The 12,746-nt window shown below is 40.2% G+C and overlaps 1 non-coding gene across 1 annotated transcript; it reads left to right on the forward strand.

Annotated features, from left to right (window-relative positions):
- Positions 1 to 10,152: 10,152 nt before the first annotated feature.
- LOC112395479 (small nucleolar RNA SNORA70) lies at positions 10,153 to 10,291 on the forward strand. Its single transcript, XR_003002396.1, has one exon. It is a non-coding gene; the product is annotated as a small nucleolar RNA SNORA70 (small nucleolar RNA).
- The last annotated feature ends 2,455 nt before the right edge of the window (positions 10,292 to 12,746 follow it).

Here is a 12,746-nt window from a genome sequence, read left to right on the forward strand (position 1 = left end):
TTTTTTGATTGGGTTGTTTGGTTTTTTTTTACATTGAGCTGCATGAGCTGTTTATATATTTTGGAGATTAATCCTTTGTCCGTTGATTCATTTGCAGATATTTTCTCCCATTCTGAGGGTTGTCCTTTCGTCTTGTTTGTAGTTTCCTTTGCTTTGCAAAAGCTTTTAAGTTTCATTAGGTCCCATTTGTCTATTTTTGTTTTTATTTCCATTACTCTAGGAGGTGGATCAAAAAAGATCTTGCTGTGATTTATGTCAAAGAGTGTTCTTCCTACGTTTTCCTCTAAGAGTTTTACAGTGTCTAGTCTTACATTTAGGTCTCTACTCCATTTTGAGTTTATTTTTGTGTATGGTGTTAGGGAGTGTTCTAATTTCATTCTTTTACATGTAGCTGTCCAGTTTTCCCAGCACCACTTATTGAAGAGACTGTCTTTTCTCCATTGTATATCCTTGCCTCCTTTGTCATGGGTTAGTTGACTACAGGTGCATGGGTTTATCTCTGGGCTTTCTATCCTGTTCCATTGATCTATATTTCTGTTTTTGTGCCAGTACCATTTTGTCTTTTTTTTCTTTTTCATTTTATTTTTATTTATTTATTATTTTTGGCTTCATTGGGTCTTCATTGCTGCACGCAGGCTTTCTTTAGTGGTGGCGAGCGGGGGCTACTCTTCTTTGCAGTGCGTGGGATTCTCATTGCAGTGGCCTCTCTTGTTGTGGAGCATGGGCTCTAGGTGTGCGGGCTTCAGTAGTTGTGGCTCATGGGCTCTAGAGCACAGGCTCAGTAGTTGTGGTGCACGGGCTTAGTTGCTCTGTGGTATGTGGGACCTTCCCAGGTTCTTTCAGGTGTAGGAACCTAAGATTGTTTATTTGAGATTTTTCTTGTTTCTTGAGGTAGGATTGTATTGCTATAAACTTCCCTCTTAGAACTGCTTTTGCTGCATCCCATAGGTTTTAGATCATCATGTTTTCGTTGTCATTTGTCTCTAGGTATTTTTTGATTTCCTCTTTGATTTCTTCAGTGATCTCTTGGTTATTTAGTAACACATTGTTTAGCCTCCATGTGCTTGTGTTTTTTATGTTTTTTTCCCTGTAATTGATTTCTAATACAATTAGAAATTGCTTGATATGATTTCAGTTTTCTTAAATTTACTGAGGCTTGGGCACGGGGAAGGTTCCGTGTGCACTTGAGAAGAAAGTGTAATCTGCCGTTTTTGGATGGAATGTCCCATAAATACTAATTAAATCTATCTGATCTATTGTGTCATTTAAAGCTTGTGTTTCCTTATAATTTTCTGTTTGGATGATCTGTCCATTGGTGTAAATGAGGTGTTAAAGTCTCCCACTTTTATTGTGTTACTGTCAATTTCTTCTTTTATAGCTGTTAGCAGTTGCCTTATGTATTGAGGTACTCCTATGTTGGGTATATATACATACAATTGTTATATCTTATTCTTGGATTGATACTTTCTTTTTGGATTGATCCCTTGATCATTATGTAGTGTCCTTCCTTGTCTCTTGCATCATTCTTTATTTTAAAGTCTATTTTATCTTACATGAGTATTGCTACTCCAGCTTTCTTTTGATTTCCATTTGCATGGATATCAAATGGAATTTCCATTTCCATCCCCTCACTTTCAGAGTGTATGTGTCCCTAGGTCTGAAGTGGGTCTCTTGTAGACAGCATATATACGGGTCTTGTTTTTGTATCCATTCAGCGAGCCTGTGTCTTTTGGTTGGAGCATTTAATCCATTCACATTTAAGGTAATTATCGATATGTATGTTCCTATTACCATTTTCTTAATTGTTATGGGTTTATTTATGTAGGTCCTTTTCTTCTCTTATGTTTCCCACTTAGAGAAGTTCCTTTAGCATTAGTTGTAGAGCTGGTTTGGTGGCGCTGAATTCTCTTAGGTTTTGCTTGTCTGTAAAGCTTTTGATTTCTCCGTTGAATCTGAATGAGATCCTTCCCAGGTAGAGTAATCTTGGTTGTAGGTTCTTCCCTTTTATCACTTTAAATATATCATGCCACTTCTTCTGGCTTGTAGAGTTTCTGCTGAGAAATCAGCTGTTAACCTTATGGGAATTTCCTTGTAAGTTATTTGTTGTTTTTCCCTTGTTGCCTTCAATAATTTTTTTTGTCTTTATTTTTTGTCGATTTGATTACTGTGTGTCTCAGCGTGTTTCTCCTTGCGTTTATCCTGCCTGGGACTCTGTGCTTCCTGGTCTTGGGTGGCTATTTCCTTTCCCATGTTAGGGAAGTTTTCGACTATAATCTCTTCAAATATTTTCTCAGGTCCTTTCTCTCTCTTTTCTCCTTCTGGGACCCCTATAATGCGAATGTTGTTGCATTTGATGTTGTTCCAGAGGTCTCTTAGGCTGTCTTCATTTCTTTTCATTCTTTTTTCTTTATTCTGTTCTGTGGCAGTGAATTCCACCATTCTGTCTTCCAGGTCACTTACCTGTTCTTCTGCCTCAGTTATTCTGCTATTGATTCCTTCTAGTGTAGTTTTCATTTCAGTTATTGTATTGTTCATCTCTGTTTGTTCTTCTTTGTCTTTGTTAAACATTTCTTGCATATTCTCGATCTTGGCCTCCATTCTTTTTCCAAGGTCCTGGATCATCTTCCCTATCATTATTCTGAATTCTTTTTCTGGAAGGTTGCCTATCTCCATTTCATTTAGTTGTTTTGCTGGGGTTTTATCTTGTTCCTTCATCTGGTAAAAAGTCCTCTGCCTTTTCATTTTGTCTATCTTTCTGTGAATGTGGTTTTTCTTCCATAGGCTTCAGAATTGTAGTTCTTTTGGCTTCTGCTCTGCACGTATGTCTTTAAATTTTCATACCATCTGTATTAGTAGGACAGATTCCTGGAAACTGAGCTGCTGAGTCAAAAGGCACGGAAATTTAAAATTTTAATTGTCTTCTAGTGTCCTTCGCATAAGGTTGTACCGATTCCTGCCCACACCAGCGTGTTATGAGATAGTCTCTTTGCTTACAGTGGAGCCAGTGTTGACATTTTCATATTTAAAAAATTTTGCTAATTATTTTCATTAAAAAATTTTAATGATTGGATAACAGGTCTTGTTCTGCAGGTGACATACATTGTCCAACCTTTATTAGCAGATGGGCATTTACTTAGTTTTCTGTTGTTACTTAGTTTCCTTTCTTTTGCCTTAGTTTCCTCTTTATTTTATTTTATTTTGCTGCTGCATAAGTAGTGTTTAGACTAAAGATTCTCTGAACATTTGTCCTTATGTGCTAGTGGATTCATTACTGTGAAAACGGTTCTGGGGTTGAAGGGTATTATTTACAATCAGCTCTCTGTATCCGTGGGTTCTGTATCTGTAGGTTCTCCATCTGTGGATACAGAGGGCTGCCATCTTTTAGAAGGGACTTGAGCATCAGTGGATTTTGGTGTCTGTGCGGAACAAGTGTAGTACTAATTTTTATGCATATTTCATTACTGCATTTTAAAAAAAATTTTAAGTTTTGGTTGTGTTGGGTCTTTGTTGCTGCGTGTGGGCTTTCTTTAGTTGCGGCGAGCAGGGGCTACTCTTCGTTGTGGTGTGTGGGCTTCTCATTGCGGTGGCTTCTCTTGTTGCACAGCATGGGCTCTAGGTGTGCGGGCTGCAGTAGTTGCGGTAGTAGTAGGCGGATTCTTAATCACTGCGCCACCAGGGAAGCCCCCTTACTGCTTTTTAAGAAGGCTGTTATTCTTTACATTTACCTTGGCAGCAGTGTATGAACTTTCCCCTTTCCCACATCCCCAGGAGAGAGTTATTATCTGCTTTTATTTTCTTCTGGCCAGTAAAAAATGTCTTGGTTATTTGAATTACACTTTTTCTTACTTAGTAATTTTGAATATCTTTTTGTTGTTATTTGTTTGTTTGTTATTGGGATTTGTTTTCTGTGCATTTCCAATCCTGTCTTTTGCCTGTTTTTCCTGTTGGGTTGTCTGTCTTTTGCTTATCAATTTATATATACATACATACACACACATGACACACTGTCCTCATTAAGAAATCTAGCCTGACCCTCAGATTGTAATTTGCTTCCCTAGGTTTTCTTACAGTGTTTTTTATTTTTTACATTTAAGTCTTTATCTCTGTTTTTAAAAATATGATGTAAAGGGAAGATCTTTATTTTCTCTAGAGCAGTGCTGTCCAGTAGAAATAAAATGCAAGATACTTAATGTAATTTTAAGTCAAAGCTGCATTAAAAAAAGTAAAAAGAAACAAGTGAAATTAATCATAATAATATATTTTATTTCACCAACTTAACCCATTATATCAAAAATATTTTTACATGTAATCCATTTTAAGCAATTATTAGTGGGATATTTTATGTTTTCTCAGACTAAGTCTTTGAAATCCAATGTATATTTTACACTCATCAAATCTCAATTGTAGACTAGGTGCATTTTAGGTGCTCAGTGGCCACATGTGGCTAGTGGTTACTGTTGAATAGCATGCATTAGATGGCTTAGATGGATGGCTAGTTGTGCTAGCTACATTTATTAAATAATCATCCTCTTTTCATTGAATTAAACTATCACACTTGTCATATCTGAAATTCTTTCATAGTGAGATCTGTTTCTGGATTTTTGATTCTATATTCTAATCTTCTATTTATCTCTTCTTAACACCAACACCATAGATTTTATTTCATTGATTTTATAGTATTTTCTGAAATCTAGACAGGCAAGTCTCTCTTTCCTGTTATTTTTATACTTTTTCTTAGATGTTTTTGGACATGTATTCTGTATACACTCTGAAATCATTTTTTACTGTTCCCTCCCGTCAAAGAAAAAGAGAAAAACCTATTGTGATTCTAAACGGAAAAACATTAAATGTATAATTTAATTTGGGTATTGTTGGCATTTTTTATGTGTCTTCCCAGCCAAGAATGTAGTTTGCTTTCCATTTATTTAGATCTTATTTTATTTCTTCAATAAGATCTTCATTTTTTAAAAAAAATTTATTTAATTTTGGCTGTGCTGGGTCTTTGTTGCTGTGCACAGGCTTTCTCTAGTTCCTGCAAGCGGGGGCTACTCTTCGTTGTGGTGCACGAGTTTCTCACTGTGGTGGCTTCTCTTGTTGCGGAGCTCGGGCTCTAGGCGAGAGGATTTCAGTAGTTGTGGCACACGGGCTCAGTAGTTGTGGCTTGTGGGCTCTAGAGCGCAGGCTCAGTAGTTGTGGCACATGGGCTTAGTTGCTCCACGGCATGTGGGATCTTCCCAGACCAGGGCTCAAACCCGTGTCCCCTGCATTGGCAGGTGGATTCTCGACCACTGTGCCACCAGGGAAGTCCCAAGATCTTCATTTTTAAAAAACAGATTAATTTAGCATTTTTTTTGGCTGTTATGAATTTTTGGCTGTTACCATTTTTTTGGCTGTTTCTGATAAGCATACCAGGTGCTTCATTGCTTGGATAAAGAAGTAAGAAATAATTGATATTTGACTATTTCTCATATCTAGACCCCCATCACAATCTCTTACTAGTAGTAGTAAATTTTTAATTATAGAGTTCATTTAAATATTAACTGGCACTCCGTGTTTTCATAGATTTCCCCAGACAGTTCTTGTGCATTTGGCCAGAGAAGCTCATTTGAGATCTGCTAATCTGTATGCTAAAGTTTCTCAAAATTTGTTTCTGGCTTATATGTCTCTCCTGAAACTCACACATCTGGAGTTCAACATGTATGAACTGAGATTTTTCCCTCTCACTCTTTCACAACTAATGTGTTACTGAGTTCCAGGAATTCTTCTTAACTGCTGCCCTTTTCTCCCTCCCTAGAGTATCAAAGAATTTGTAGATATTTTAAAAAACTACTGCAGAGATTAAAGGGTCTCAATTTATAGAGCCTTCAGAAGTAAATTTCCCTGTCCTTTACATCACCTGTGAAGGTGCTCTTTTGGTTTGAATTGCTCATTCTGTTGCTCTCACGAGTACCCCTTTCCATGTGCTAATACAGTTACTAGCATTGATATCTATCCTTTTCTGTCTGAGAAGATAAAAAAATCCTAAATCCTAGGGCACATAGAAGGAAACCATGTACTGGGAGGGGGTTATGTATGAGTTTCCTAGTGTTGCTATAACAAGGTATCACAAACTGGTGGCTTAAAAGAACAAAATTTATTTTCTCACAGTTCTGGAGGAAGACTGAAATCAAGGTGTTGGTCAGGTTGATTGCTTCTGGAGGCTTTGAGGGAGAATATGTTCCATGCCTCTCTCCTAGCTTCTTGTGGTGGCTGGCAATCCTTTGTGTTTCTTGGCAGTCTCTCTCTCCACTGTCACATGGTGTTCTCGTTGTGTGTCTGTGTCCATGTCCAAAATTCCTTCTTCTAAAAAGAACATCAGTCATTGGATTAATGCCCGCCTTAATCCAGTATGCTCTCATTTTAACTTGATTACATTTACAAAGACCCTATTTCCAAATAAGATTGCATTCTGAGGTTCCTAGTGGACATGAATTTTGGGGGGACACTATTCAACCCAATATAGGGTATAAATTTTAAATTTCACTGGTGTCTGTAGATACTTCACCAGAGAGAAGTTTCCATGACACTGCAATATCCAGATGTCCTTGATGTAGACATTGAGTTGGTCAGTGGACTAGTCAGATTGTAGAACCATGGCTGCTACTTGTTCATATGCAAATATTTGGTTATGGGAAGCTAAGAGAATTAATACTAAGTAGGAGAAGTTGAAAATAGTAACTGGCATGAAGATGATTTTTCTAACCACTTTTACGTATGCTCTCATTGTCAGCTGAGCCTGGGAAATTTGCCACTTTTGATCATCTGACTCTGTGTCGTGATACCACCTTGCTTGATTACTTGGTGCCAAGGGGATCATACCAGAGGTCACCCCTGGTATTCTTTGGTCTGTAGGCAAAGCCTTTTTTCAAATCACACAAGTACAAGATGTGCTTATCTAAGTGGCACTTCAGTAGAGGAATCATGGGATTGTCAAGCTCTCCTCCACTCCCCTTACTTGATATGCATAGAAGAGGCAATTTTACCTCCAGGAAAGATTGCAGAATTTGGTTTTCTTGATTCTCAAGCTGGCTCTATTTTAGGGAGGGGATCAAAAGGAGAAGTGGCTGCTCCTAGTACAGTGAGTATGTAGTAGGTATTCTATAAATGTTTGTTGAATTAAGGAATCTTTTTCTCATAGGGGTAGCTGTTGGCATAATACATAGCTAATATTTATCTATATAGTGCTTTGTCTCCTTTGACTTCCACAACATTAGTATGTGGAAGGTTTTATTACTCCAGCTCTTCCCACTGCCAAATTATCATCCATCAGAACTAAGTTATTGTTATTTGTAGTTCCCTAAATCTAGTGCCCTATTTCACAGCTTGATGCCTTTGTTTTCCTGGATTCCTCCTAATCTTGCTCCCACCTCCAGGTTGTTAATATTTTTCTTTGCAAAACTTCTGTGCTTTTATAGTGTTCTTGAACTATTGATTTTTTTTTTTTTTTTTTGCGGTACACGGGCCTCACACTGCCGTGGCCTCTCCCGCTGTGGAGCACAGGCTCCGGCCATGCAGGCTCAGCGGCCCTGGCTCACAGGTCCAGCTGCTCCACGGCATGTGGGATCCTCCCGGACCAGGGCATGAACCCGTGTCCCCTGCATCAGCAGGCAGACTCTCAACCACTGCGCCACCAGGGAAGCCCCTATTGATGTTTTTATATCTGTCCTCCACTGGACTAGGAACTACTTGAGAGCAGAAATTGTCTTTGTTTTCCCATTGCTTCACAGTGTCTGACACACAGGAAGCCTTAGCTCAAAGAAGGAGATCAAGGCTTGGAATGAATGAGTAATTTGCCTGAGGTCACACAGCTGGTGTATGGCAGAGCTAGAGGAGAATCTAAATCCTTAACCACTCAACAACTATAAAGAAGAAAACACTGCACGGGTGTCAGGAGACCCAAGGACTAACCTTGAGTTGGCAGCTCTTGTGTTATCCTACCTAGGTGAGATTCTTTACCTTTATGGTATCAGTATTTCAGTTCTTGTTTGTAATGCTCTTTTTAGGACCATCAACCAAAGGTTCTTTTTGTATGCATTTCTTCCAAGGAAATTGAAAAAGTCTCAATTCCCTATAGATTCCTTTTAAGATAAGTTGCTGAAGAGAACTGTTGACTATAATGAAGGTATGAAGAATTTCCTTTTCTGACTCAAGAGTATCCCTCCTATGAGGAGTTCAGACTAGGTGCTCTATAGGGCCCTTTTGGATTTTATATTCCAAGTCTTTCTACCTCACCTGAATGCTCTCCATTGATGACTACCCTTTATTCTTTCTTTCCCTCACCTTCATGTTGAGATGGAACGTTTCCTCAGGAGCGACCACCTTCTGCTCTCCATGGTCCTGAAAAGATGTCTCTGGGCTTCCTGAAAGTTTGTGTTTCCCAAATGCAAATTTGAGTTTTGATTGGTGCTTGAAGAAAAAGAAGATGGCAGATGATCTGCTAATGACTTACTGGAAAACACAGGAGAATGAAAGGCACTACCCAGGTGGTAGAGTCAGATCTTCTGTTATTTTGCATTTCTCCATCTCTCCCTCTTTCTTTTGGCTGCCTCAGTGAGTCCAACTCTGCTTCTCTTGTTGCTGAGGTCTCAGACTTTATGATTTACTCTAGAGGTGCTGGCATAACTGAGCTCAGATTTAGGATTAAGGAGATTAGGACTGGAGAAGGATTAGGTAGGTTCCAGAGGCTGATGGGTTTATCTGTCAGAGAGACTTCGGGAACTCTGTATCTCTCACACTCAGACCTTTGTCCGCCCTGGGAACAACACAGTATTGTCACTGATCATGCCCTCATTCACTTCAGTGAATCCCTGAGGAGCTAGAATGTCCTCCCTCCCATCCTAAGAATTCCACTGCTTAGGAAGTGACCCAAAAGTGATAGCCTCTAAAGTCCTCTCCCTGTTCCCATAGAGCGCACAGAAAGATTTCAGGTGGAGATCCTGACCCTTAGGATGTGAAACTACTGGAATGAGATTTTTTTTCTTTCTTTCTTTTTTCTTTTTAAAGGGCATTTTCTTTGCTGTTGATATCCAGTGCTTCACTGCTTTGTTAATTATGTTGTAATTCCTCTCCTGTATCCCTCCCATTTAATTAATTGCCAGTTTCTGACATTTCTAAACATCTTAGCTGTCCCCTCCTTCCTTTTCCACTTTGACTGTCCTATTTCAGGCCCTTCCTATACTGTGGCAACTGACTCCCTACCTTTATCTGAGCATTTGGTCTCACTCCCTTGCCTCACTCCCAGTCTTTCCTTTGTACTGCCTCCTCGGTGATATTTCTGACTCAGGACTCTGTAGTATTCCCCTACTCAGTCATCTTTGATGGTGACTTTTATCCTTCACTGATTGGGTAAGACCTAAATCTCTCTGGAATGGCTTACAAGTCTCTTTATGATCTTGTTCAGTGGGCTGTCCTAACTTTATAGGTGGGAGATTTGTGAGGAAGAACAGACCACTTGTAGAGAAATAGACACTGCATCTTTGTGCACTTAGGTATATGGGGGATTCCATATGTGATCCCATTCAAATGTAAGGAGAGAAAGTTTAAAACAGCTTTCTACAGTCTTCGTTCTGGCTGGTGAAAGGAGCAAAGTGATCCTTCTTGTTTGTCAAACTGAGCACTTTCTAGGGAAGCCAAGATCTTTGCAAACTGCTCATGGAAATTACTCTTTCTCTTTGCAATAGATGTGGGCCATGGACCACTGAGGACACTCATTAAGCATGTATTCCTCAAATATTGAAGGAAGAGTCCATCAGAAACAAACTTTTATTGAGAGACTGTGTTAGGCATTGTGCTAGGTCCCATGGATACCAGTGAACAAGACATAGTCCCTTCAGGAATCTGAGGTCATAGCTGGGAAAAGAGACAGCTAATTCCAAAATGTTTCTCCAGAGATATAGCCAGTTCCAAACTAACTGTAGTCTTGATCATAATTCCTTTATTTTTTAATTTTTTTATAACTCCTTTAGAGTTATTGTTTTCATAGTCTTTTTTCTTTTATCAGTCTTTATAGTGCTTCCTGTTTTTTGCTTTCAAATCAGAATTTAACAAAGCGTTTATTGGCCCTGCTGACCTATGTAGCAACAATCTTCCCTTTGCTGCAGTGAGAGAAGTGGTCTGCATTAATTTTACTTTCCTCAATTCTCATCTTTCCCCATGGGAGCCCAGTGTGCAATGGTTGCAAACAGCAGCCTCCTCAGTAGTGTGTGCAGCCTGTTGCCTGAATGGGTTGCCCTAAGGGACCTTGGAGACAGCCCTTTCCAGTGGGCATTCATGACTGGCATGCTGCCCCCAATCTAGGCTCCAGACAGGTATGTGCGGCATCTTTGGAAAGCCCCAGGGCACAGTGGCCAGGGTCCACATTGGCCAAATCATAATGTCCATCCACGCCAAGCTACAGAACAAGGAGCATGTGATTGAGGCCCTCTGCAGGGCCAAGTTCAAGTTCCCTGGCCGCCAGAAGAGCTACCTCTCCAAGAAGTGGGGATTTACTAAGTTTAACGGGGATGAATTTGAAAACATGGTGGCAGAAAAGTGGCTCATCCCGGATGGCTGTGGGGTCAGATGCATCCCTAATTGTTGCCCCTGGACAAATGGTGGGCCCTGCACTCTTTAGAGTTTTGGCGCTGTCCCCTTCTTACTCATGCCCACCAATAAATCCTACTTTCCTGTCAGAAAACAAATTCTCATCTTTCTTTGACTTCTGCAGTCCCACTTCTTCTCGCCACTTAATTTACACTGTCTTCCAGTGGTCCTCAGAGGCCTTTCCTTAGTCTTCTCTATGGCACCTGACACCACTCATGGTGCTCCCTCAGTCTCAGAGCACTGTTGGATACCGTCCAGTCTGCTCAGTCTCTCCCTTTGTTCCCACCACCTCTTCCCCCCTGCCCCCCGCACTTGCCTCTCCCATGAACCTCTAACAGACTCTTCCTCAACACCCTCCTCACATTCCCAAGATAAGGTGAGTCAAACTTTGAAGTGAAAAGAAAGTTTTATTTGGACATCATCTGCATTTCTTTTTTTTTTTAGCATCTTTATTGGAGTATAATTGCTTTACAATGGTGTGTTAGTTTCTGCTTTATAACAAAGTGAATCAGCTATACATATACATATATCCCCATATCTCCTCCCTCTTGCATCTCCCTCCCACCCTCCCTATCCCACCCCTTTAGGTGGTCACAAAGCACCGAGCTGATCTCCCTGTGCTATGCAGCTGCTTCCCACTAGCTATTTTACATTTGGTAGTGTATATATGTCCATGCCACTCTCTCACTTCGTTCCAGCTTACCCTTCCCCCTCCCCGTGTCTTCAAGTCCATTCTCTACATCTGTGTCTTTTATTCCTGTCCTGCCCCTAGGTTCTTCAGAACCATTTTTTTTTTTAAGATTCCGTATATATATGTTAGCATACAGTATTTGTTTTTCTCTTTCTGACTTCACTCTGTCTAGGTCCATCCACCTCACTACAAATAACTCAATATCGTTTCTTTTCATGAGCCCCACTCTTGCCAACACCTTGATTGCAGCCTTGTAGGCACCCTGAAATAGATGACCCAGCTTATGCTGTGCTTGGATTGCTGACCCACAGAAACTGTGAGATCCTCTTGTTTGGGGTAATTTGTTATGCAGTAATAGATAATATATTGCTGATGTATGGAAATGCCAACTGCCCAATAACTGGAGGCCTGGGGGCTCATGGCAAATTATAGACTCCTTTGCCAAGTGTTAAAAACACCACTGATCCAACTGGACGGTGATTTCTTGCAGCCCCACTTGCTGGGAGAAGAAGGAACCCCAGGTTCTAATTAGCTTATTATTCAGGCTACCCAGCATGAGCTCCCAGTGTTATTTTCAGACAGTTCTGCTTCTTGCATCATAAAGATAATAGAATAACACTAGAGTGAGTTAATAAGGTTAGGACAGTGGGTTATAGACCCTCTTATGTAGGGATGTGTTTTTCTACTGAAATCTCACTATGAGGAGAAAGAGTTATTGAAGGTACTAAATAAACTTAAGAGAAAGGAGTTTCCAAGAAAATGTCAGTATCTTAACTTAGAAGTAATTTTGTGACCTCAAAGGGCAGGAAACAGGAAGCTGTAGGTAAGCTGTGGTAGAAGTGAAGGCTGATTTCTAACCAAATAAATTTCAAGAGAAAAAACCAAAAAGGATCAGTAAGTTAGGAGACATAGCAACCAAAATCAGTGAGTACATCTCTTTGAATCCTGGTTTAAACACCTCATTTGTTAAGAAAAAAATATAATTAGGGAAGTGTGAACATGCACTGGATGTTTGATGATGTTAAGAATTGTTATTTTTATTTATTTATTTTATGGTACGCAGGCCTCTCACTGTTGTGGCCTCTCCCGTTGCGGAGCACAGGCTCCAGACACACAGGCTCAGCAGCCATAGCTCACGGGCCCAGCCACTCTACGGCATGTGGGATATTCCCGGACCAGGGCACGAACCCGTGTCCCCTGAGTTGGCAGGTGGACTCTCAACCACTGTGCCGCCAGGGAAGCCCAAGAATTGTTATTTTTAGAAATGATATTGTAATTATGAAATTTATAAAATTAATTTTAGGGATACATTAAAAATATTACAGATGGGGCTTCCCTGGTGGCTCAGTGGTTGAGAGTCCGCCTGCTGATGCAGGGGACACGGGTTCGTGCCTCAGTCCAGGAAGATCCCACGTGCCGTGGAGCGGCTAGGCCC

The sequence above is a fragment of the Neophocaena asiaeorientalis genome, unplaced genomic scaffold, assembly GCF_003031525.2.
Source record: "Neophocaena asiaeorientalis asiaeorientalis breed wild unplaced genomic scaffold, Neophocaena_asiaeorientalis_V1.1 scaffold282, whole genome shotgun sequence".
Taxonomy (NCBI): Eukaryota; Metazoa; Chordata; class Mammalia; order Artiodactyla; family Phocoenidae; genus Neophocaena; species Neophocaena asiaeorientalis.